Source organism: Manis pentadactyla, chromosome 5, assembly GCF_030020395.1.
Source record: "Manis pentadactyla isolate mManPen7 chromosome 5, mManPen7.hap1, whole genome shotgun sequence".
In the NCBI taxonomy this organism is placed as follows: Eukaryota; Metazoa; Chordata; class Mammalia; order Pholidota; family Manidae; genus Manis; species Manis pentadactyla.
In genome coordinates, this window is record NC_080023.1 from 146,566,733 (window position 1) to 146,590,269 (window position 23,537).

The 23,537-nt window shown below is 38.7% G+C and overlaps 1 protein-coding gene across 6 annotated transcripts in view; it reads left to right on the forward strand.

Moving 5' to 3' along the window:
- SLC23A2 (solute carrier family 23 member 2) overlaps window positions 1-23,537 on the forward strand; it is a 139,172-nt gene that overhangs the window by 20,302 nt on the left and 95,333 nt on the right. The window contains exon 1 of one of the 6 annotated variants that reach the window (XM_036885081.2): window positions 13,428-13,558. The exons of 4 other annotated variants lie outside the window; for them this stretch is intronic. The gene's annotated coding sequence lies outside the window, so the exon portion shown is untranslated. Of the gene's footprint in view, window positions 1-13,427; window positions 13,559-23,537 lie in introns of those variants that run through there. One more of the 6 variants, XM_057502758.1, reaches the window with a different exon arrangement.

Here is a 23,537-nt window from a genome sequence, read left to right on the forward strand (position 1 = left end):
TGTATGTGTGTTTGTAAAGTCAAAGTATCAGAACACACTCTGGATGGAGTCTGATCGTGATTGCCATGGTTGTGCACTCTGAAATAGCATTTAGCTTTTCTCTTTTCCCAATACCCACTTTCTTAGACCATCCCTGTTCAATAAAATTATTATAGGAGTCATGTATATAATTTTCTGGGAGTTTTATTAAATAAAGTAAAGGCAGGTAAAATTAGTTTTAGTAATATATTTTATAGCCCAGTATATTTAAAAGGTCATCACTTCATGTAATCAGCATAAAATTATTAATGAGATCATATCACCTTTCTTTTCATAGTAAATCTTTGAAGTCTGGTATGCATTTTATTACATTCAACGCACATCTTAGTTGGACTGACCACTTTTCATGTGCTCAACAGTCACATGGGGCTGGTGGCTTCTGGCTTGGGTGGCACAGCTCAAGGCTCAGATTGCTTTATCTACCACTGTGAGAAGTTTTCAACTTGTAAGCGTTTGGATTTTTGGGTATTCGTAATGTAAGCCACTTCTGTTCACGGACAGTGTAATAATATATACTCATACATGAATGCTGCTTCTACCAGCTTCCCCTTTCTCATTTTTTTTTCTTTTTTCCTCCTTTCTCACTTTTTTTCTGTCAAATCAAGAGGCTTCCTATTGCCTGGAAAATGCTTTTGAACCAGTTCAACAAAATAAATTGATTGCAGTATTTCTAGATGTTAATTCTTATATTCATTTATTTATTTGACTTGAGAAGAAAAAATCTTCTCGATGTATTTTGAAGTTACTTATCTGTATATGTAAAACCTTTTTTTTAAAAGTAATTTTCTCTTTTACCCAAGGATCACAAATATGTTTTGTAGCTTATAGTTTCAGACATGCTAGAGTCCAATGATAGTTCCCATTTCTTCTAAAATAAAGAATTGATGACCTAGGAAAATGAGACGAAGTAACAGTACTATAGTAATTTAAAGACATCCTTTGGAAGAGTTGAAGATAACATAAGGATATGTGGAAATACAGGAAAATCATGAATCCCTGAACACAGTAGGTTTGCAGAACAGTAAGCATGCCTAACCTTCCAAGCACACCTTCTATTTTCTCCATTATTCAGGGGTAGCCAGCCACGAGGGAGGTGAACATCTAGTCACCGGGAAGTGCTGACCCACCCTGCTGCCATTCCTGGGGGCACATAGACACACCGGTTCGGTGTGTGTCATCCCTGGTTTTGAGGACCTGCATTTCTTTTAGTTTGTCTTGCCTGCATTTTTATTTCAGTATTGTCCTTAGGTAGTGGCTTAAGGTTTAAAAATTCAAGTGATACATACACTGTAGAAAAGTAAGAGCAAAAAGTCACTTAACAATCCTATCATCTAAAGGTAATCACTGCATCTTTTGGTGATTTTCCTCCATTTTGTGTGTGTGTGTGTGTGTGTGTACAATTTAATGGGGTTATTACGGATGTTTTGTAACCTACCTTTCCCTCCACTCAGTGGTAACACTCATGTCAGTGAGTGCTTACATTATCAATTTTTAAATCCCCACAATATCCTTACAAGAATGTACTCACAATTTAACCAAACCAGTTTTCTATTTCTAGACATTAATATTTTCCCATCCAGTTTGGCTTATTATATTAAGCACTATTTTAGTGAACATTCTTCTAATAAAAATTGAGCCTATTTTAATTATTACAAAATTCCTAAGAGTAGAATTGTGGGGTCAAAGGCTATGTGTATTGTTAGAGCTATTCATTGGTGTTGCTAAATGATCATCTAGAAATGTTAAGCCAGTTATTACTCCCTCAGCAGTATATCTGTGTGCCTCCCTGCTAAAGGGACATTTAAGGATTATTCAATAGTCTTATGATTTGTTGAATGAATTGTAAATGATACATTAATTTTATTCTCTTTTGACTTTTTCACTTTTTTTTTTTATGTGTGTGTGTGTGTTTATTTATTTATTTATTTTTATTTTTATTTTTTTTGTGAGGGCATCTCTCATATTTATTGATCAAATAGTTGTTAACAACAATAAATTTCTGTATAGGGGGGTCAATACTCAATGCACAATCATTAATCCACCCCAAGCCTAATTTTCGTCAGTCTCCAATCTTCTGATGCATAACGAACAAATTCTTACATGGACTACAAATTCTTACATAGTTTTTCACTTTTTTTAAAGAAGAAAGCTTACATGTCCTTATGTTCCCATTAGCAGTACAGTGATAATCACATTAAAAAAAATCCTGACAGTATTAGGAATTCTTGCAGCCAAGCAGACTCCTTAAAAAAAAAAAAATATATATATATATATATATTGGTATCATTAATCTAAAATCACATGGGCAACATTGTGGTTACTAGATTCCCCCCATTATCAAGTCCCCACCACATACCCCATTACAGTCACTGTCAGCAAGCAGACTCCTTTTAAGTGTGTGTGGCTAGGGTGCCCTGAAGCCAGTATGCCAGAGAACCTGGTTAGGTGGTTTGCTAGATCAGCTCTTAGGTATACCCTCCACTCTCTGAAATCATATTTCTTGCTGTCTAAAATTTAGGAACCAAATAGTAAACAGTGTGGATTCCTCACTACATGAGCTCAAGAAGAACAGACTTTTTTTTCAGATTTCCTCAGTTTTCCCCTTGGGTCTGTCTTTTTGTTTTTAATTTTTATTTAAGTATCATTGATATACACAATCTTATATTGGTTTCAGATATATAACACAGTGATTCAACAGTTACTGATATTATTAAATCCTCACCCACTCTGGTGTGGTTACTATCTGTCAACATAGGAAGATGTTACAGAATCATTGGCTATACTCGCATGCTGTACTACTATCCCCGTGACCAACTTATAGTACAGCTGAGAATTTCTGTCCCCCTTTATCCTCCTTGCCCTCCCCCATGGTAACTGCCAGTCCCTTCTCAGTGTCTATGTGTCTACTGCTATTTTGTTCCTTCCATTTTGCTTTGTTTTTATATTCCATGACTAAGTGAAATCATATGGCATTTGTCTTTGTCTGCCTGGCTTATTTCACTGAGAAAAATACCCTCTAGATCCATGCATGTTGTTGCAAATGGCAGTATTTCTTTTCTTTTTATGGCTGAATAATATTCCATTGTATATATGTACCACGTCTTTATCCATTGCTCTATTGCTGGACACTTAGGTTGCTTCATATCTTGGCTATTGTAAATAATGTGATAAACACAAGGGGTGCATATATATATATATATATATATATTTTGAATCAGGGATTTTGTTTTCTTTGGGTAAATTCCTTGAAATGGAATTGCTGGGTTGTATAATATTTCTATTTTTAGTTTTTTGAGGAGCCTCCATATTGTTTCCCACAGTGGCTGCACCAATTTACATTCCCTCCAACAGTGTAGGAGGGTTCCCTTTTCTCCACATCCTTGCCAATACTTGTTAAGATTTCTTGTCTTTTCCATGTTGGCCATTCTAACTTGTGTGAGGTGATATGTCATTGTGGTTCTGATTTGCATTTCCCTGATGATTAGTGATGTGGAGCCTGTTGTTCTCATGTGCCTGTTGGCCATTTGTGTTTCTTATTTGGAGAAGTGTCTGTTCAGGTCCTCCACCCATTTTTAAATCAAGTTACTTGTTTTTTGGCGTTGAGGCATATGAGCTCTTTATATATTTTGGATGTTAACTCCTTATCAGATGAGTGATTTACAAATATAGTTTCCCATACTATAGGATACCTTTTTGTTGTACTGATGGTGTCCTTTGCTGTACAGAAGCTTTTTTGTTTGATGTAGTCCCACTTGTTCATTTTTTGTTTTGTTTCCCATCCCGAGGAGATGTGTACAGGAAAAAAATTGCTCATGCTTATGTTCAAGAGATTTTTGCCTATGTTTTAAGAAGATTAGATATTTTAATAAAGAGGGATGCTTAGTATGAATTGTTTTGGAGATAATGGCAAAGGGAGGTAAGTGATTAATTTGGATTTTGAAGGGTCTGGAAAGGATTTGCTAAGAAATTGGTAAGTTAAACAAAGATCTGAAATTCGTAATAGGAATAGGAATTCTCCAGATGTTACAGCATTCCAGGGAAGGAAACTAGCCTTAACTCAGCAATGCCTGCAAGTTTTTGAAGTCTACACTAGTCTGTGATACCACCTTCCCTTTACTTTTTTGCCATCATCTACCAACTTCTTGGCCATTCCTGATGTCCCTTGAGAATGTTGGCTCCTGGCTTGCTACTTGTCTTTCCGTTGTGCCTTCTATCATCATCTCTGAGTCATTGCCTCCTCTGGCCTCCACACCTCATGTGCCTTCACAGAATCTTTTCCAGGGAATTTTTACTTCCAGTTCATGTCAGCTCTCCCGAGTCTTGTTATCATCTCCCAGTGACACTTTTGGAATCCCGAGCTTGGAGAGTCTCATTTCTGCATGCATCCTGCCCTTCCTAGCTCTCGTTCCTTCTCCCACAATGGTCCTTGTCCCAGGGCACTTCGGTGTTCTCTGGCTTCCCCTTGCTCACCTCACCCTACTTACTGGCTGTGGATGCCACAGGGAGTCCCTGGCTGTCATCTTGCCAACATCTGACTTCCTCACTCTGAACTGGCCTTGAAGCTTGCCAGCCATCCTTGGGGGTGCTATTCAGTTTTTCTGTGTTTTTTCTCAGTTGTCCTCTACTGGAGAGAACCAGATACCAAAATGACTTTGCCCACTCCATATTCACAGGTCCTGTCTCAGCCAGACCCTGACTTCCGCTTTCCAGTGCGTCAGTCCTTTGGCGCATCCTTTCCCCGTCTCATCCACAGCCTGCTTCCGCCTCACCGTGACTCCTGCTTCCTAGTCCATTAAGATAATAAGTCGTAAGCTTCCTGCTCTCCTGCCTCATCCAAGTATTGAGAAATAGTAACTATATACATCTCTACCCACTTTATTCCTCAGAGGATATGAAGCAATCCCTGTAGATGATGGTCTTTGGAACTTTTGAAACAGGTTCTAAATTTTCCTACCAGGGTTACAAGAGACCTTGTTACCTCTCCTGTGGCATAGTTAGAACTTCCGATCCCTGCTTTATGGAGATGGTTTGTGTTTCACAGAAGATAGGATTTTAGAAGTGGCACAACCCTTGGAGAGGGGCAGGCTTGGTGACCTCCCAAGATGACAGGGCTCGTTCGTGGCACAATAAGGGCTGGACTCTCCATCATGTCTTCGGTGGCCTTTCCTTATCTTAAATAAAAATACTTCAGATAGTTCCCCACCCCCAGGGAGGTGGCACTGGAGGTGAAGAGGACATCAAATTCATTTGCAATTAAAAAAATGCATTCTAGTTAGATACAGAGCAAAATCCAAAAGGTGCATGAGGACAAACATAGAAAGTAAGTTTCTCTCCCATCTGGTGTCAGCTCCTCTCTGGAGGCAGCCACTCTTCCAGTTTTTGTTTGTTTTGCCTGTCCTTCTAAAGATAGTCTTTATTAGAAGTTTGTTTTTAATTGTGAAATTTCAAATACAAATAAAGTGAGAGAATGAACACTCATATGCCAGATAACCAGATTTAATAAAGCTAAACATGTTGTCTTTAGGTCTTTTCTTTTTTTAAAGAAAATAAAGCATTTTAGATAACCTTTTTATATTCTTTACTAATGTCATCTCCCTCCTCTCTCCCAGAGGTAACTCTGCAGTCCATATTTATTTTTGTATTACATGTTTATATGTCCATAAGTACACATATAGTATTGACTGCATGATTTAAAACCTTATGTAAAAGATCTCAAATGACAGATGTTCTGTAACCTACTTGCTCAATTGGAGATTCGTTTTTCAGCCACATGGACCCAACTAGCTGTAGAGTTTATTCATTTTAACTGCTGCTTTATTCGACCGTTTAAACATACCAGAACTTTATTATCCTATTGGTACATTGGTTATGTGCTGTTTAAGAACAGTGTGGATGGACTATGCTGAGAAGTGGCATTGCTGGATCATATGCACACACACCTTCAACCTGCTAGATGTTACCGAATTGTGTCCCCCAAGTATTTGAACCAGTTTGCATTTGTGGCAACAGTGTGGGACAATTTTCTGTTTATCCACAGATTTGCCAACACTTGGTATTATTATATGCTGTATTCTGGCCTTATCTGATGGGTGTGAAATGATACCTCATTTTAGTAGGGACATGCCATGGTCTTGTTACCTGTTCACTAGCTAAAGGTGCGTGTTGTCTCCAGGTTTTGGCTATTGCAGATACAGTCATTATAGACATTTATGTGCAGGTGTTTGTTGGAACGTGAGTTTTCCTTTCTCTGGGTAGATATCCCGGAGTAGTATTGCTGGATCTCAGAGTAAATGTATGTTTTAACTTTATGAGAAGTGGCAAAACTGTTTTCGAACAAAGTGGTTGTGCCATTCTGTGTGCCCACCAAGTGTGAGTGTTCCAGTTGCTCTGTGTCCTTATCAGCACTTGGTATGATCTTAGCAGTTTCTTTTGTTTTAGCCATTCTAGTAGGTATGTCATATACTTTTTAACCCAAACAGTTAAATTTTAAAGTCAGATTATATAAAATGACTTAAAGTAATTGATTTTTACCTTTCTTGGTCCTGAATGGTCTCCCCCCGCCCTTTATTTAAAATTGAGCATTGTGTAGGGTAGCCAAATAACGATACCGGTGGTATAATACAGCATAACAGTTGCAAGCTGCTTCTAGAAAATTTGGTAAATGTATTTTTCTTGCTGCTGTCAGCAAAGTTCAATAAGAGTGAATCTTTGATTTACTGGTTGGACTTTATTTTTTATTTCCAAAAAATATGTTAAAACTTTACAATGAAGAGTATTGAGCCCCCATTTTAATGACATCATCTACCTACTTGTGATTTATTTTTTACCCTCCTCTAGGTTTTGTATAAGCTTTAATCTGAGGATGTTTATTCCAATACTAAAACCAGAAGTGCAGAAACCACAGACATAGGCCAGCACCTTTATTTTTCAGAGCAAGACAGTTGAGGCCCATTGGTTGATGACCTGCACCTACACTACCATGTGGTGTGGGCTCCCAGACTCCCAGTGCGGTGCTGTTTGTGTGGTAACCTGTGCTCTGCTGTGCAGTGCTGCCCAGGGCACACTGGGATGTGACTCTTAAGTTTGAGGGATGCAGTCTTCACAATAGAGTTACTTTGAGAGTTAGGATAAGCTTGTTTTACTTTGCCAGAATTCTGGCATGTGCTGTCAGCACGTGTTCTGAGTTGTGCTTTGATATTATAAATGAATGGCCAGCCTTTTAAGTGTCTGCTGGAGAAGCCAATTTAATAAGTCTTGATAGTCAAGGTGGACAATGAATTTATTTATCTCACCCAGATGTTTACCTGTATTGGACTCCTTCCATTTGAAGGAAAGTAACATTCAGCCAGGTTTGATACATGTATTGGTCCATTTCCTTTTGAAATTTAGTAATTGGGGTCTTGCTAGATTGCTTTTGTTTTGTTTTGTTTTATTGGTTGTATAGTTTTAGCTGTTCTGATATACCCAAATATGAAACAGAAGCCTCTTTCTCATATATCTGGCTCCTTTCTTATTGTTCCACTATTCCTAGAGTATTGGTTGATTAACATGGCTGCAGACAGGGCCTGCACATGGTCACATCCAGCTGCAAGAGAGGCTAGGACATGTTGCCTGAATTTAGTTGGCTGTGTGCCCAAGTTAAAAATAAAGGTTTTTTAAAATCAGCTGTTAGTGGAGAGGGCTCTTTCAGTACCTGGAGAAGTTGTCATATAAATCAAAACAGTGCATGGTTGGAGATAAGTTATATATGAAATGAAAATGTATTTTAATTCTGTTTACTTTTCTGTATGTTTGACATTTTCCAAAATAGTTTTTTTGAAACAATGTTTTACAGCTTAGTTTTACCAAATACCAATAAAATTTTTTAACACTAGAGGGTGCTGTTAGTCAATGCAGTTGCTTTTGGTGTTTCTAGAATTTTTTCCTCTGCAGGTTAGCTTTTTACAGAGTCAGTAGTTTTTGTTCAGCTGATATCCTAAATCTCCTTTGTTGTTTTACTCTGTGTTACAACAGTAGGGACACTGAAATGTCAATATGTAACATTTATTTGAAAAGGCAAAAATAGGAAATGACCAAATGTGTAAGTTTTTATAAAATAACAAAATTTAGATTTTGTCCTTAAAGGGAAAGCATGCATCAGAGATTACATTAATCAAATCAGATATTTTCAAATGCCTAATTATTTCTGAAGAATTAAACATTTTTTTCAGTATTTGTCTAAGGTTAGCCTTTCAGCTTTGCCTCATTTTTATCCTGAATTTACCAACCTTATAGGTACTACAAATTGAACTACTGCCCATTTTGCTCCCTAATACACTGGGGGAGGGGGGCAATAACCAAAACTTAGAAAATCAAATGAACACACATGAAAAAAAAACCACTTAAGAGTCCCACTTTGTGGAGATAACCACTGTGAAGTGCTTGGTGGCCGGCCCCCTGCTTTCCAGCATACTTGCGTATGTATGTTTACAGTCCTTTGCAAGTGGGGGGACTCATGGGTTACTGCTAGTGCATGGGATGTTTTTTCTGAGTTCATTTTGTAACTGGCTGCCTTTTTCTGCATAGATAGACCTATTACCTGTAATTCTTTTGTTTTCCTTTTTCATTGGAACTTTAAACTCTTTTTCTTACTGTATTAGTTCTAACTTGGAGAACAGTGGAGGCTATCAGACTCCCATATGTTTCTGGCTTTAATGGGCACTCCCCTGGATTTTTTGGGGTATGTCTCATTGACTATTGGCATGACATAGGGGTTCTTTCTGCAGACATTTTTTTTTCTATGTCAAATGCATTGAGTTTTATTTGAAAGTTGTTGAATTTTATCCAATGCCTTTTTGGTTTCCATTGATCTTTCAAGATTGCTTCTTTCTACCTGTTGAAATGAGTGTTTATAATATTAGCTTTTTTCCTTTTCTTGTGCTCTGTCAAGTTTGAGGTCAGGATTAGGCTAGATTTTTTTTTTATTAAGGTATTATTGATATACACTCTTATGAAGGTTTCACATGAAAAAACAATGTGGTTACTACATTTACCCATATTATCAAGTCCTCACCCATACCCCAATGCAGTCACTGTCCATCAGTGTAGTAAGAGGCTGCTTCTATTTGCCTTCTCTGGGCTACACTGTCTTCCCCGTAACCCCTACACCATGTCTATTAATCATAATACCCCTCAATCCCTTTCTCCCTCCCTCCCACCCGCCCTCCCACACCCCTCTCCTTTGGTACCGCTAATTCCTTCTTGGAGTCTGTGAGTCTGCTGCTGTTTTGTTCCTTCAGTTTTGCTTTGTTGTTATACTCCACAAATGAGGGAAATCATTTGGCACTTGTCTTTCTCTGCCTGGTTTATTTCGCTGAGCATAATACCCTCTAGCTCCATCCATGTTGTTGCAAATGGTAGGATTTGTTTCTTTCTTATGACTGAATAGTATTGCATTGTGTATATGTACCACATCTTCTTTATCCATTCATCTACTGCTGGACACTTAGGTTGCTTCCATATCTTGGCTATTGTAAATAGTGCTGCAATAAACATAGAGGTGCATATGTCTTTTTGAATCTGAGAACTTGTATTTGGGTAAATTGCTAGGATAGGCTAGATTTTTTAAATGGCTGGCAAGCTTCTCATCCTTTTCCAGTGCTTTGTCACTGAGTAACAGGAAGTAACTGTCCTTAATGGTTAGAGTCATTTGCATGGGAAGCTTCCTGGGCCCTGTCTGTTTGAATGGAACCTACCTGCCTTGGCCTTGGGAGGCTCTTTTAAGAGCCCTCTTGGAAGTGTTGATCAAAATACCAATACTCTTGCTCATTTTCTAGTTAATTTTTCTCTCGCCTTCTCTTAAATTTTTCTTTGTACTTAATATATTATTTTTTCCATTGTTTCTTTGTACTTAGTTTTGTGTTTATTGCTTACTCTTTTTTGTTTAATTGTAAGGATATTTTTACAGTTTCAGTTTCATCTTTGACCCAACAGTTAGTTATTTGGGGAGAAAGGCTGAAAACTTCTAGATTCTTGGTTGATAATTATTTTTATCCTTTCTTGGCATTCTGGTCAGGCAGTGAGAAATATAAATGTTACTATTTTGTGTGTATTGAAATTCTCCTCTGACATGATGTTCAGTGTTCACAAATGCTCTTTAGCTATTGAAGATAAAGTTCTATTTTCAATGGGGTGTAAAATTTCATGCCTATTATGTTATCCTTATTCATTATATTAGTCAGATTCTCTAATGGATACAAAATAAAATTAACTTGGAGATTGATTGAGCCTGTGCTCATATCCCTCTGTCCACTCACCCCCATCTTTTTGGAGACAAAAATGTTTATGGAGAGTTGGTCATTTCTTCTGTACTGCTAAGCAGTTGGGCTTAATTTGCATGAAATAATGTTTATAACATAAAATTTGACATACTTCTATTGTGAATTTTATACTTCATCAATGTCAAATGACCCTCTTTTCCCTATTTCTTATTTTCTGATCTGAATTCCATTGTTTCTGACATTTAAAAAATAACAAAGCATTACCATTGCTTAATTTTTGTTTCACTTTGTTTAAGGTGTATCTTAGAGTGTTGGAATTGACTTTTTGACTCATCTGAGGGTATTTATGATGAAATAAACTCACTTACAGGTTTAGTTTGGGTTTTAGCCTATAGTCTGTTTCAAATTTTATTAGTGATTTCCTTTAAATAAAGAAACACTAAAAAAGACAACAACTCCTTCTCAGGGGAGAAGGATTTTAGTATTTATTATCTTTGTTTTTTCAGTCCTTATTAATGTCATCTTGTTTGATCTGCTTTATTATATTTTTTGCATTGCATGTGTTTAGAGAAAAATTTGGCATGTGCATTCAGTTTTATAACCAGGTTTATGTTAATTATTTAGCTTTGTCCCTGTTTTGATGGTTTTGGTTGGCATATATTACTAGCAGCTCTGTATTTGTGGCCTCTGTAGATTTTGCCTCTTATGTGGTTGAAATATAGCCCCAAGTTTTTTTTCTTCTTTCTGAGCCCATGTGTACCTGAGTTTGCATTTTTTTGGTGTTCCAGATGAAGGGCATCTTGTCTGGGTATAAAATTCTTTGCAGAAACCTCTTCCTTAGTTTTGTATAGGTCTTCATTTTCCATTGACTTCTGGTATTTAATGCTGCCTTAGAAAATCTTGTGCTACACTTAATTATTGCTGCTATTTAAGTTAAACCAAATATTTTCTCCTCCTCCCTGGATGTTTCTACAACTTTTTCATCCTGAAATTAAATAATTTTGCTGGGATGTGTCCAAGTGCAGGCTTCTTTTCTCTGATTTTGCATGAACCTGTTATGCCCTTGTAATCTCAATACTCAGATTTTTCTTCATTTCAGAATAGTTGCTTTTTATTCTATATTTTATATCTTTAAGTGTGTTCCATTTGTTCTTTCTTAAAAATTTTTTGTTGAGTTGCAATTCACATACCATAAACATCTCCATTTAATCACATACTGTAGAATCACATACATCTCCATTTATACAGTTCTACGTATACAGTCCAGTGTTTACTTCCTGTAAATCAGACTTGTGCAACCGTCACCGCAGTAAAATTTTAAAGCATTTTCTTCATCCCTTAAAGAAATCCCAAACCCACTAAGTCATTCCCTATTCCTGCCCCCAACTTCCACTCCAGCCGTAGGCAGCCTCCCGTCTACTTCCTGTCTCTCTGGATTTGCCTGTTGTGCATTTCATAGAAATAGAATCCTACAACATGACTAGCTTCTCTGTTCTTTTTGTCTTTGAGTTTCATTCAAGCACTGATGATTTGTGTCTTGGCTTTACTCTTGGCAGTTTTTCCCTCCATGGTTCTCTTATCTTGGAACTGTTTTTGCTTCTCTGAGCTTTTCCTTGTCTCTCAGAGTTTCTCAAGCTTATCCTCCACTTTTCAGTTTTCTACTGTTTCTGTAGTTTCACTTCCCTTTATTGCTTCTGAGTTAATTTTGCACTTTCAGTTTCCTTACAGTTCTTCCCACCCTAGCTTGTTGTCTCTTGGTTTCACCATTTTTCTTCATATAATTTTCTGATCCTGTTTACCTTTTTTTAAATACACTGTACTGTTTTTTATTCTTTTCTTCTTTGTTCCACATTGAATTTTTATTTTAGTTCCTGCAGTAGGAACTTTCTGAAGCTAGAGTCTTCATAGAACACCCAAGTACAGTTGTTGTGTTCAGGATACAGAAACTGGAACATTTTTTCCATAGGCCACCTACTGGGATTTTCCTCTTCACTCACCTAGAGCAGGGGTGTTCTGGTTTACCTGATCACGTTAACCTGATGCGTTGGCATGTCACGTGTGACTTTGTGAACCTCCTGCCCCCAACAGTTAAAGCACTTGGCTTTCAGCCTTCTCCCCAGCTTTTTGCTCTGGCTTCTCCTACAGTCAAGTTGAAGCTTCTGATGCTCACTGCTGATTTCCTTAAGATGATTCATGAATGAGTAATACCTGGAACTGCCTTTTTCCAGGAGTTGACCCGTTTCCTCCTGTGCCTCTATCCCTGAGACCTCCATCTTCCAAGATGCGCTTTGTGCTGGAGGATGCCTATCTGCCTGGCTCCTTCTCATCTGAGCCCCATGGCCCCTGTCTGGGTTTGGGAAGTGCAGTGTGGTGTTGGGGACACAGAGTGAGGTATCTGTCATCTCACAGCACACCCCTAGGGGCAGAAGTGCCTACTCCCCAGGTTTCTAGCAGGCCCTGCCCTGAAATAGGGACTGAAAAGGACCAAGTTGATACAGGTACAGCTTCTCCTCTCTTACTGATGTTAGGTTGTCAGCATGTGCTTGCCCCTTATTTTCTTTGTGGCCACTTCTGCTGTTGAGTGGGGCCTCTGCAGTGGGGACCTGTACGCCAGATGCCACATCCAGTTGGGCTGCAGCAGTTAGCTCTCAGTAGTGCAGTTGTTTGTTGGCTATGCTATCATTTAATGAAGAGATCATACCTTGAGAATCTATTTTTAATCTCTGAAAGTCTTTGAGCTTTGAAAACAGTTGTCTCTGGGCCCCCAATTGGGGAAATGAAAAATTATCAGCGAGTAAAATTAATCCCCCTTTTCACTGAGCTGAAAGTTGTGTCGGTGCACTTACTCATCTGAACGGAAGTGTTGGGAAAGATAGGTTTTAATTTCCCGTATTTATGTGGGTTTGAGAAATGTAATCCTAGCAGCTGCTTGATTTCCACAATAGAATATCCAGCCTGCCATGCAGAAACCTGCCTCAGAGAGGGGCAGCAGAGCCTGCTAGAGGTATGCAGTAACCGTTTGTAACCAGGTGGTGGCTGTTGTGTAACACAGATTGATAGCATTTCTGACTAGGTGGTGTGGTTACACAACTTTGGCAAGCCTGTGTGGGTTATAAAAACCGAAATTCCTTCTGCACCTGAAGCAGCTCATGCTAAGCATCAGGACAGTCTTAGGCTCGCATAGAAGCCAGCCCAGAATTGGCAGGTGGGGCACTGATTGAAGACTACTTTTGTAATTAGGGTAAGATTTTGCTCTGCAGGTAAGACCATTTCTGGGCACATAGGTCTGCTTTGGGGAACTAATGTCTGTGTGTATGTGTCTGTGTCTGCATGTGCATCTGGTTCCATGGGTGTCCATTTTCTGTGTGTACACATCTGTGTGTGAACGTGTCTGGTTTGCTGTGAATATGTGGCTGCGTCTGCATGGGTTGCCGGAGGTGGCTGAGGAGCCTATAGCTCACGTTTACTAACTAGATTACCAGAAAGTCTCCAGGGTCTTTTTCAGTGCTGTCAGACGTTATTTAAACGTGAACAACTGAACATTAACATTTATGCAGTGCCTCTTAGAAGACGGTGCCCTTCATTAAATATGTGAGAAAACCCGTAAAAACCTGACCTGCAGCAATTAAAGAGTCAGGTTCAGTGTTCGTCACATGTTCATTACCTTATCCTCTGAGTGAGAGCCTGTCCTGGGCTTCCGCTGTCTCTGTGTGCTCTAATGTTTTATGCAGGATTTTAGGAGTTTCAGGAAAAGTAGACAAGCAAAAATGAATACAGAGTAAACAAACTTCATGGAGAACTGGAGTGTCTCTTAATAGCTGGGTACCTTGATTTCTTTTAAACCTTTTATGGCGTTGGGGTTGTAAAAATGTCTGGTTCAGACACCAGAAAATTATAGGATTCTGTGGTATAGGATTCTAAGTGATTGCATTCTCTGTATTGAACGGATTTTTTTTTTTTTTTATGTATTAGGAGGAAACTGCTCCTTTGCAGGAAAAAAAATGTATAACATACAGTCATGATACTTATTGAAGGTCAGGGAAAAGCTCTTGATCTTTGGATTTGGTGTCAACCTGGAGAAGAATTACAGTGTCCCAGCCCCACATAATTGTAGTACAGTTTAGGCAAATGCTATTCAGCCATCAGGGGAGGTGAAATTTCAAAGTACCCTTTTCCTTATCTTGGGAAAGTCTGTGAGGAAGAGGAGACTAGACTCTTAGACAATCTGGACTTGGGGACAGCGGGATGTAGTGGGGAGAAAGGAGATACTGCAGAAGAGATTTGCAAATGGAATTTCTTCCAGGTGATAGGAAGAAAGCAGGTGGTTGAGAGAACTAAGTGACTGTGCCAAAGTCCAGCATAATGAAGCTGGCATGATGAGTAGTTAGGAAGTAAAGGAGAGGTGGATTTTGACCTCTCTCTGCTGGTGAGAAAGAAGTTTGGCTTTGGCACTTGGGGTGGAGAAAGGATGAGAACATTTCAAAGAGGAATGGCATGGTCTGAAGAGTAAATCAGAGAAGAGGGCTGGGAAGAACTTTGAGGTCCAGAGTGAACGATCATCTGAGGTGCTGCCCTTGCTCACGTGCCTTTTCCAGTGGGGCAGCAGTGGTAAAAGTAGCTGGAGGTGGCCGAGTGCCCTCCTGAGGCTTCCCACGGTAGAGGAGAGATGTGTGGAAAGGAGTCGTAGAGCCAGGAACTGAAGTGGTCAGAACGGGATGTGGGACTTGGTGCTAGGGAGAGCCATCACCTGAAGTTACCTGGGCACCCAAGGTTGTCCTTTCATTGGGGGAAGGATGGGGGGAGATACCACGTGACAAGGGTCTTTTGGAGATGTGCAAGAGGAGAAAGCTGCTTTCTTTCCAGAGTAACTGGGGGGCCTTCCTCCAAACCGGCCTTTAGACACGGCCTCGCCTCCCAGGCCTTTTCTGGCTGCTCGTCTTGGGAGCTCTGATCTGTTGGTAAGGGAACTGGGAGCGGCTCTCATGCTCTCATGATGATTGTCTGCCCCTCACCCTTGTCTTGAGTCCAAGGGGTAAATCAACCTCTGTACCTTAGTTTTACCAAACTGTGAAATAGAGATAATAGCAATCCTTCCAAATATTTTTGTAAGGGTTAAGTGAAACCAGGTTTATATCTTGGATATGATGGGCAGTTACTTAATTTTGCATGTTTTTGTCTTAATTAAAACTCCATATAAAATTAGCTTTTTCAGTGGCTCCTATAATGACTGATTAATACATTTGAAATAGTATTTAAGTAAAAAAAAAAAACACCATTTGTACAAAATGTTAAATCACACAGTAGAAATAAAAGTAATAAAACCTATCTTGTTTCTGCTTTTCTCAAATATACATTTATATTTTCATTCTGGCCCACAGGCTATAGTTTTTGCTTTATTACCTCTCCCCTTGCTTGTACCAGCCACTGATTTCCCTGAATTTTCTGGAGGGCAAAGATAAAGTTGTGTTTTGGGTATATGACTAACTGGCCCATGGAAAAATGTTCAAGTTTTCTCATTCAAATATTTGAATGCCTTTCCTATGGCAGGGACTATATCCCTGTCCCATCCCTGCCTGGTTTGGGAGCTTGACCAAGAAGCCATGTGCCGTGGAAACACCAAAGAGGGACAGTTAACCCAGGAGGAGGGGGCTTCTTGAGCTCAGACTTGTGCAGTGCAGGTCAGCATGGTTTGTGTGGATGGTACCTGGGGCAAGAGAGGCATGGTTAGAATGAGTCTTAAGGTCTTGTCATAATTTTATTTCAGTAAAGTCTGGGGAAGAAATTTCTGCTGGATGATACCAGCCATCGTAGATGGCATAGTGTCTGATACTTGTAACGTTAAGTCAGAAAAACAAAGGTCACTGATGACTTTGTATTTTAAAGCCCTCAAAACAGCAACATGTCAGCTGCTTCGACCTTTTGCTGTTTGCTTGACTCCACTGTCCCCCTGACGGAGCAGTGGTGAGTCAGTGTTTTGTCATCTAGATAGCATGTTTGTGGCTCTTCAAGGCTCAGGCTGTGTAAACTTACGTCAGCAAACAGCCTGCCTCAGACTGGATTTAAGAGCTTTTTTAAGATTAAGAGTTTGGTTTGGGACTAGAGCGAATTCTGTACTAAGGGCTTCTGGGATTAAGTCTCTAGAAGAGACTGAAGGGATCTCTGCAGATAAAATGTATTCGCTAACATCTTCTGTTTCACTTTATCCGTTGTGAATTTTACTTTATGCTCCATAAAATACTTGCTTTCAGTTGGGAACGATCCTCCTCACCTGCCTCATGCCCTGGGTGTTGCAGGAGTATCTACATGTCTCTCTAGCAGTTTGGCAACCCACAGTTGAGGCCCCCAAGTCTGATTGCTGAGTAGTCCATCAGGATTCGCCCAGGGGCCCTCTTCCACCTTCCTAGTGGGGGTGTTGACCTGGGCTGTCTTGTGGGCCCTGGGGCTGTGGCCTCTGAAGGACCGTTTGCTCTGGGGTGCTTAGCAGGTTACTGAGATGGAACCTGGCCTCCAGCTCTGGGTGCTCCTTCAGAAATCCAGGCATTATCTGGCTTCTGTTGTTATTTTCTTAAGAGAACAAGTAAACAAACCCAGACAGTGACAGAAGGCTGACAACACTCATTGGGATGCCATGGAGATTTTCTTTGAGAAGAGGTTGGAGGATGCAGTGGAGTTTCCAGCCATTAAAGGTGGTTTGGTTTACGACTGAGAGATTTTCAAGACAGGCCATGATTCTGGATACTTTCTCCTTCATTGTGGCAAGGGTATATTTTGATAATGCCGTTATCAGTGTCATCTTGTACTACTTCGGCAAGTTATTTCTATGGGTGTGTTAGCTTAAGCCCAACAAATAACCCGATTAAAATCCGGTACTTGGAATGTGCCTTTTATGTCGCAGGGCAGAGCTTTAGTTGCATCAGTGACTTTCATGCTCTTTTGGACTGACCCACAGGGTATTTTTACCTTGAAACGAAGTTACCCTTATTTTGTCAGATGTGCTCTGAAGTTTTTTCTTCTGCTAAATTCCATTGTTTTAAACATTCTGGCTGAGATCTGCTAAGTTGATTTCATGGCCCGCTAGTGGGTAATGACTTGCACTTTGAAAAATAAGCAAGGATTCTTGGAGTGTTTTGGAAAAGGCTGTAAGGCGATTGGGTTTTTTCCTGTTACACCCTGTGAGCAAAACTGTCCTCATAAGATCAAGTAATAACCGTCCCTTACAGGTTCATTCATTGCTGCTTATGTGGAGTAATGATAGCTGGGAAGAGCGTCAGAATTGTAAATTGTCTAAAGCAGGACCCTGTGTGTTTAGGCAGCCATTTAAGGCATCTCATTTAAAGGGAGTTGATCATAGAGATGTTGAGATATTTGTTCCAATAATCTTGGGGGTGGGGCTTGGATTAAAAGCTTGGATTAAAAGTTTAAGTCAAATGTTAGCATTTAACAAAATTTAATGGAGCAGCCACATCCAGCTCTAATCTGCTAATGATGGGATTTAAGTACAGAGCCACGGATTAGCTTTTAAAATGTGCTTTCTCACTGAACCTGGCCAGCTCTGCAAGCTCCTATTGGTCTGGGTAGGGACCAAACTACCCCTGGGGCAAGTTGAGGTTTTGAGTTTCTTTATTCCTGAAGTCTTTCTTCTTAGTTATAATCTCACCTGTCTAGAGAGATTCATGCAAGTGGAGACAATAGTTTTGTCCTGCCCAGATTGCCTGTCCAAAGGTATGAGTGATCTGAGGATGACTAGCATCAGAACATTTGTGTTTTTGTTAAAAAAATGAGGGTTTCCAGGTATAAACCAGGTCTGTGGAACTAGAATTTGTGGGAGGGGATATTTAAATTGGTGGGATTACAGTTTTTAAATTCCTTTTTTCTTTGAAAGTCAATATTATTGAAGTGCAGTTTACATAAGGTAAATGGATATACATACAAGTGGAGCCACCAGAATCACAATCAAGAAAAGAGCATTTCTGTCACTCCAAAGGTGCCTTTGGAGTCCTTTCCTCCCTCCATTTCTGCTCTAGGTCACACTACTTCCTGTCATTATAGATGCAGCAATCAGGCTGCAAGTCAGGCAGACTTCTTTCACTCAACATAGTATCTGTTCAGTTCCTCTACATTATGTACCAGTAAGTTGCTTCCTTTTTATTGCTGAGTATTTTTTGCATGGACTACTGCGATATGTTTATCACACTCACCTATTGATTTGTATTTCTGTTTTTTTATTAAGGTATCATTGATATACTTTATGAGGGTTTCACGTGAAAAACATTGTGGTTACTGCGTTCACCCATATTATTAAGTCCCCCCCACACACTCCATTGCAGTCACTGTCCATCAGCGTAGTAAGATACTACAGTCACTACTTGTCTTCTCTGTGCTACACTGTCTTCCCTGTGACCCCCACCCCACCATATGTACCAATTATAATGCCCCTCAATCTCCTTCTCCTTCCCTCCCCACCCGCCCGCCCACACCCCACCCCTTTGGTAACGACTAGGCCCTTATTGGAGTCTGTGAATCTGTTGCTGTTTTGTTCCTTCAGTTTTGCTTGGTTGTTATACACCACAAATGAGGGAAATCATTTGGTACTTGTCTTTCTCTGCCTCGTTTATTTCACTGAGTATTAGACTCTCTAGCTCCATCCATGTTGTTGCAAATGGTAGGATTTGTTTTCTTATGGCTGAATAATATTCCGTTGTGTATATGTACCACATCTTCTTTATCCATTCATCTACTGATGGACACTTAGGTTGCTTCCATATCTTGGCTATTGTAAATAGTGCTGCAATGTCTTATTTACTTAACACTTGTCTTTTTGAATCTGAGATCATGTTTTCTTTGGGTAAATTCCTAGGAGTAGAATTCCCAGGTCAAATGGTATTTCTCTTTTTAGTTTTTTGAGGAATCTCCATATTGCTTTGCACAATGTTTGAAGTAATTTATATTCCCACCAACAGTGTAGGAGGTTCCCCTTTCTCTGCATCCTTGCCAGCATTTGTTGTTCCTTGTCTTTTTGATGTTGGCCATCCTAACCTGTGTGAGGTGATATCTCATTGTGGTTTTAATTTGCATTTCCCTGATGATTAGCGATGTGGAGCATCTTTTCATGTGCCTGTTGGCCATCTGAATTTCTTCTTTGGAGAATTGTCTGTTCATACCCTCTGCCCATTTTTTAATAGGGTTATTTGCTTTTTGGGTGTTGAGGTGTGTGAGTTCTTTATATATTTTGGATGTTAACCCCTTGTTGGATATGTCATTTACTAATATATTCTCCTATACTGTAAGATGCCTTTTTGTTCTACTGATGATGTCCTTTGCTGTACAGAAGCCTTTTGGTTTCATGTAGTCCCATTTGTTCATTTTTGCCTTTGTTTCCTTTGCCTGAGGAGATGTGTTCAGGAAGAAGTTGCTCATGTTTATATTCAAGAGATTTTTGGCTGTGTTTTCTTCAAAGAGTTTTATGGGGGACGTTTGTATTTCTTATTTTGGGTTGTTATAATAACAAACAGCTGTGTACATTTATCTACAGGTATTGGTGTGGAAGAAATCTGTATTTTGAATAAGCTTCCCAAGTGCATCTTAGGCAACTGATCCACTGACTCTTATTCTCTATTCTTAATCTTTTGGTATCGTTTTGGAGAACTATAGTTTTTTGTGTCTAGATCAAATTGCCATGCATTTATATTTTTGATGTAGTGTTCATTCAGTGCCATCTATTTGGGTTACGTGTGTATCTCATTAACATTTATTGAATATCTGTTCTGTGCTCTGTAGCTGGGAAAACAAAGATGAATTGTACCAGGGGATTCTACCTTTCAGGAGCACTCTTAGTGATTAATTCATTCAGCCATTGAGTGCTGTGAACTAGCGCTTGCTAGGTGCTGATACTGGAGGGTATCTTTTCTTAGGATTTGGTTGTGCTTCCAAGAAATGCACCAGGTCTTGTTATTTAACTCCAGGAGCAGCTCACTCCTTAAATCTTCTGTTTGGATAGTACCATCTCATGCCCAAGTTAGGTGGCTGTGGTAAGCCGCAGTGAGAGAGTTGACACTGGATGGTGTCAGATAAATGGACAGCAGAGAAATGGTTAGATAAAGCTAAGGGCAAAACAAATGATGACTGGCTGAATACATGATGAAATAAGTACTAATTAAAGTTGTACTGCATTTGTGCATGATTCTTGGTGGCTGGAGAGCTGGTCATTCATTCCTTAGGGAATTGCAAGTTTGTTAATGGTTTGAATATTTAAACTTTTCTACTTAACTCACAGCAGAATTTCTCAGCTCATTTTCCAGTCTGTCAGGATCACGTTTATTTTGAGGCTTTTTTTTTAGACTAACGATTTCCTGTTTGCTCTAAGGTAGTGATTTGTAACCGAGGTTGCAAGGGAGCTTTAAAACATCTAGATGTTCAAGCTACACAGACCTGTCAATCAGACTCTGGGCAGGGCACCTAGGTGGTAAAGTTCTTAGGTGGTTGTAGCACAAAGTTGAGGACCGCTTTGGGTCAGCCTTGGTTATTGGGACACCTTTCCTATTGTCCATTCCCCTCTTTACCTGCTCAGTGTAATTTTAAAAACCTTGGCTTTGCTCCATTCTCTCCTGACAATAAAGGTTATTTTACAACTTCAGACATGGAGCTTTATTCTACTGCCTTGTAACTGTAGAGTGTTTCTCAGCAGAAAGGACTGAATTGTTTTGTGTTACCATGTTAAGGGGAACCAACTACTTGTCTGAATTTTATTCTGAACAGTGGGGAAGACCTGGATGCTGAAGTGGACATCATCAGCTTTTGGGGGAGAAAGTGGGCATATCTTTCATTGTTAAGTAAATAACTTTAGGGAATGTGGAAAAGTAAAAAGAAGAAAATAAGTTCTTTGCTATCTCATTGATCAACATTTTGGTGTGTGTATGTGTGTATGCTCACTTACATAGTAGATTAGTGCTGTGTACACTATTTTTTTATTGTATGAATTGCCTTTAATTCTTTTTACTCATTACCTCATTTAAAAAAATTATCTTTGTTCTGTTGTTATTATAAGAACTTTAGAACAACCTAAGACAGGCACAGTCACAGGGGGGCCATCAGGTGAGAAATTGGGGATCAACAGAGGTGAGGCTTAGAACCTCACCCCCCCTGTTTTGAGAGAAATCTTCTGCATCCGTGGATGTTTTGCTGCCCTTGTCTAGCTTGGATTAATACTTAGTCTATAGGCACAGACCTGATCATCTACATTAGCCCTCTTACAGCAGTAAATTATGTTTTCTACCTTTATCTTGCATCTACCTACCATTTCAGCATTTTATTAAAAAATAATAATAATAAGGGAGAAATGTGGGATTCACATATAAATCAAGTATAAAAATCAAACGAATAATCATATTTGACTTGATTGTTTATAGTTCATGATGCGTGACCAAAACTGAAAGTTTCTGTGATATGACTGCTCTTGCACTGTTCACCATGTAAGAACTTATTCACTATGTAAGAACTTGTTCACCATGTAAGAACTTGTTCGTTATGCTTCAGAAGATTGGAGACTGTTGAGAATTAGGCTTGGGGTTGATTAATGATTGTGCATTGAGTCCCCTGTATAGAATTTTATTGTTGTTAACAACCATTTGATCAATAAATATGAGAGATGCCCTCTTAAAAAAAAAAGGTTTTTAAGTATTAACTCTGGGCACAGTGTTATACACTGGATCTCTAGAACTTGCTCATTTTGCATAATAAACTTTGTACCTGCTGAATAGCAGCTGTCTACCCACAAATCCCTGTCAACCACCATTCTATTCTCTTTTGAATTTGACTATTTTAGATACCTCATATAAGAGGAATCATGCTGCATTTGTCCTTCTGTACTGGCTTATTTCACTTAGTATAATGTTGTACATACTATTTTTTATAGTCTGTTTTCATATATAAAATGGGGTAAGCATTTTTCCATGTCAGTAAATATTTGTGTGCTATCTTTTTAATGGCTACATGGTATTCCTTTGCATGGAACACACTTTTTTACCATTCAATTCCCTAGTGTTGGATATTAGATTTTTCCTGATTTTTGGTCTTATCAATAATGTTAACTACACAATTTTGTAAATAAATCTTTGTGTTCTAATTATTGCTTTAAATTGCCTAGAAGTAGCATTTCCTTAGGCCAAGTATTAGAAGTGAATATGAATATTTATAAGTTGGGATACATATAACCAAACTGCCTTCTCATTAGCACATTTATTTTTCATTAGGAGTGTGTTTATCTCTTTCTCCACCACCTTAAAATATAAGGGTATTAAAAATAAGTGATACAGGTTTAAAAAATGGTACCTCATTTCAGTATACTTGTATTTGATTTTAAACAAGAATCAAACCTTTATTTTGCCATTTGTATTTGAGGGGGATTGAAGATTAGAAACTCCTATGTTTTGCCCATTTTTATATCAAGGATTTTTTATTTTCTGTTTATTGATTTGTAAGAGTTCTTAAATTGTAAAGGTATCAACATATCTTATGTATATATTTTGCCTTTTAATTTTGTGTTTGTGATTTTTTTCCATACAGAAATCCAAAAAATCTTATATCGTAAAATCTGTCAGCCTTTGCCTCTTTTTCATCTTTAACGATATGCTAAGATAGATAGGAGTCCCCTACTCTAACATATAATCATTTAGTTGCTTTATTTATTTTTTAGCCTTGGGTCTTCACTGTTTCTAGATTTAGTTACCAGTGAACCTATTGTCTTGGCATGTTGTATTGAAAATCCACACTTGATCTTATGATTTGGAGTGCCTCCCCTATCATGTATTTGTTGATTTGTGGGTTTTCTGTTGTCCAGTCTATTTATCTGTTTTTATACCTATGTTGAACTCTCCTGTTCATTACAGCTTTACATGAGGGTTCCTATCTGATAGAGCACATTCTTATTTTTCTAGATATTTATGGTTATTTTTGCTTATTCTACTACAGGAATTTTAACAAGCCCTCTTTTTCCCCCTTTTGTGTATTAATTGGTTTTTATTGGATTTATGTACATTATGTTTATAGGGAAATGAATATCCGCACAGTAGCTTTCTTTAGCTTTCTTCTCCAAGAATATCTGTCTGTTTCTCTGGTTATTCAAATCCCTTTTATGGCCCTTTGTAATAGTTAAAAGTTTTATTCTTAAGGGCCATGCACATTTTTTATTAAACTTATTAAGTGTTTAATGCTGTTACTGCCATTTTAAGTAGGATTCTTTCA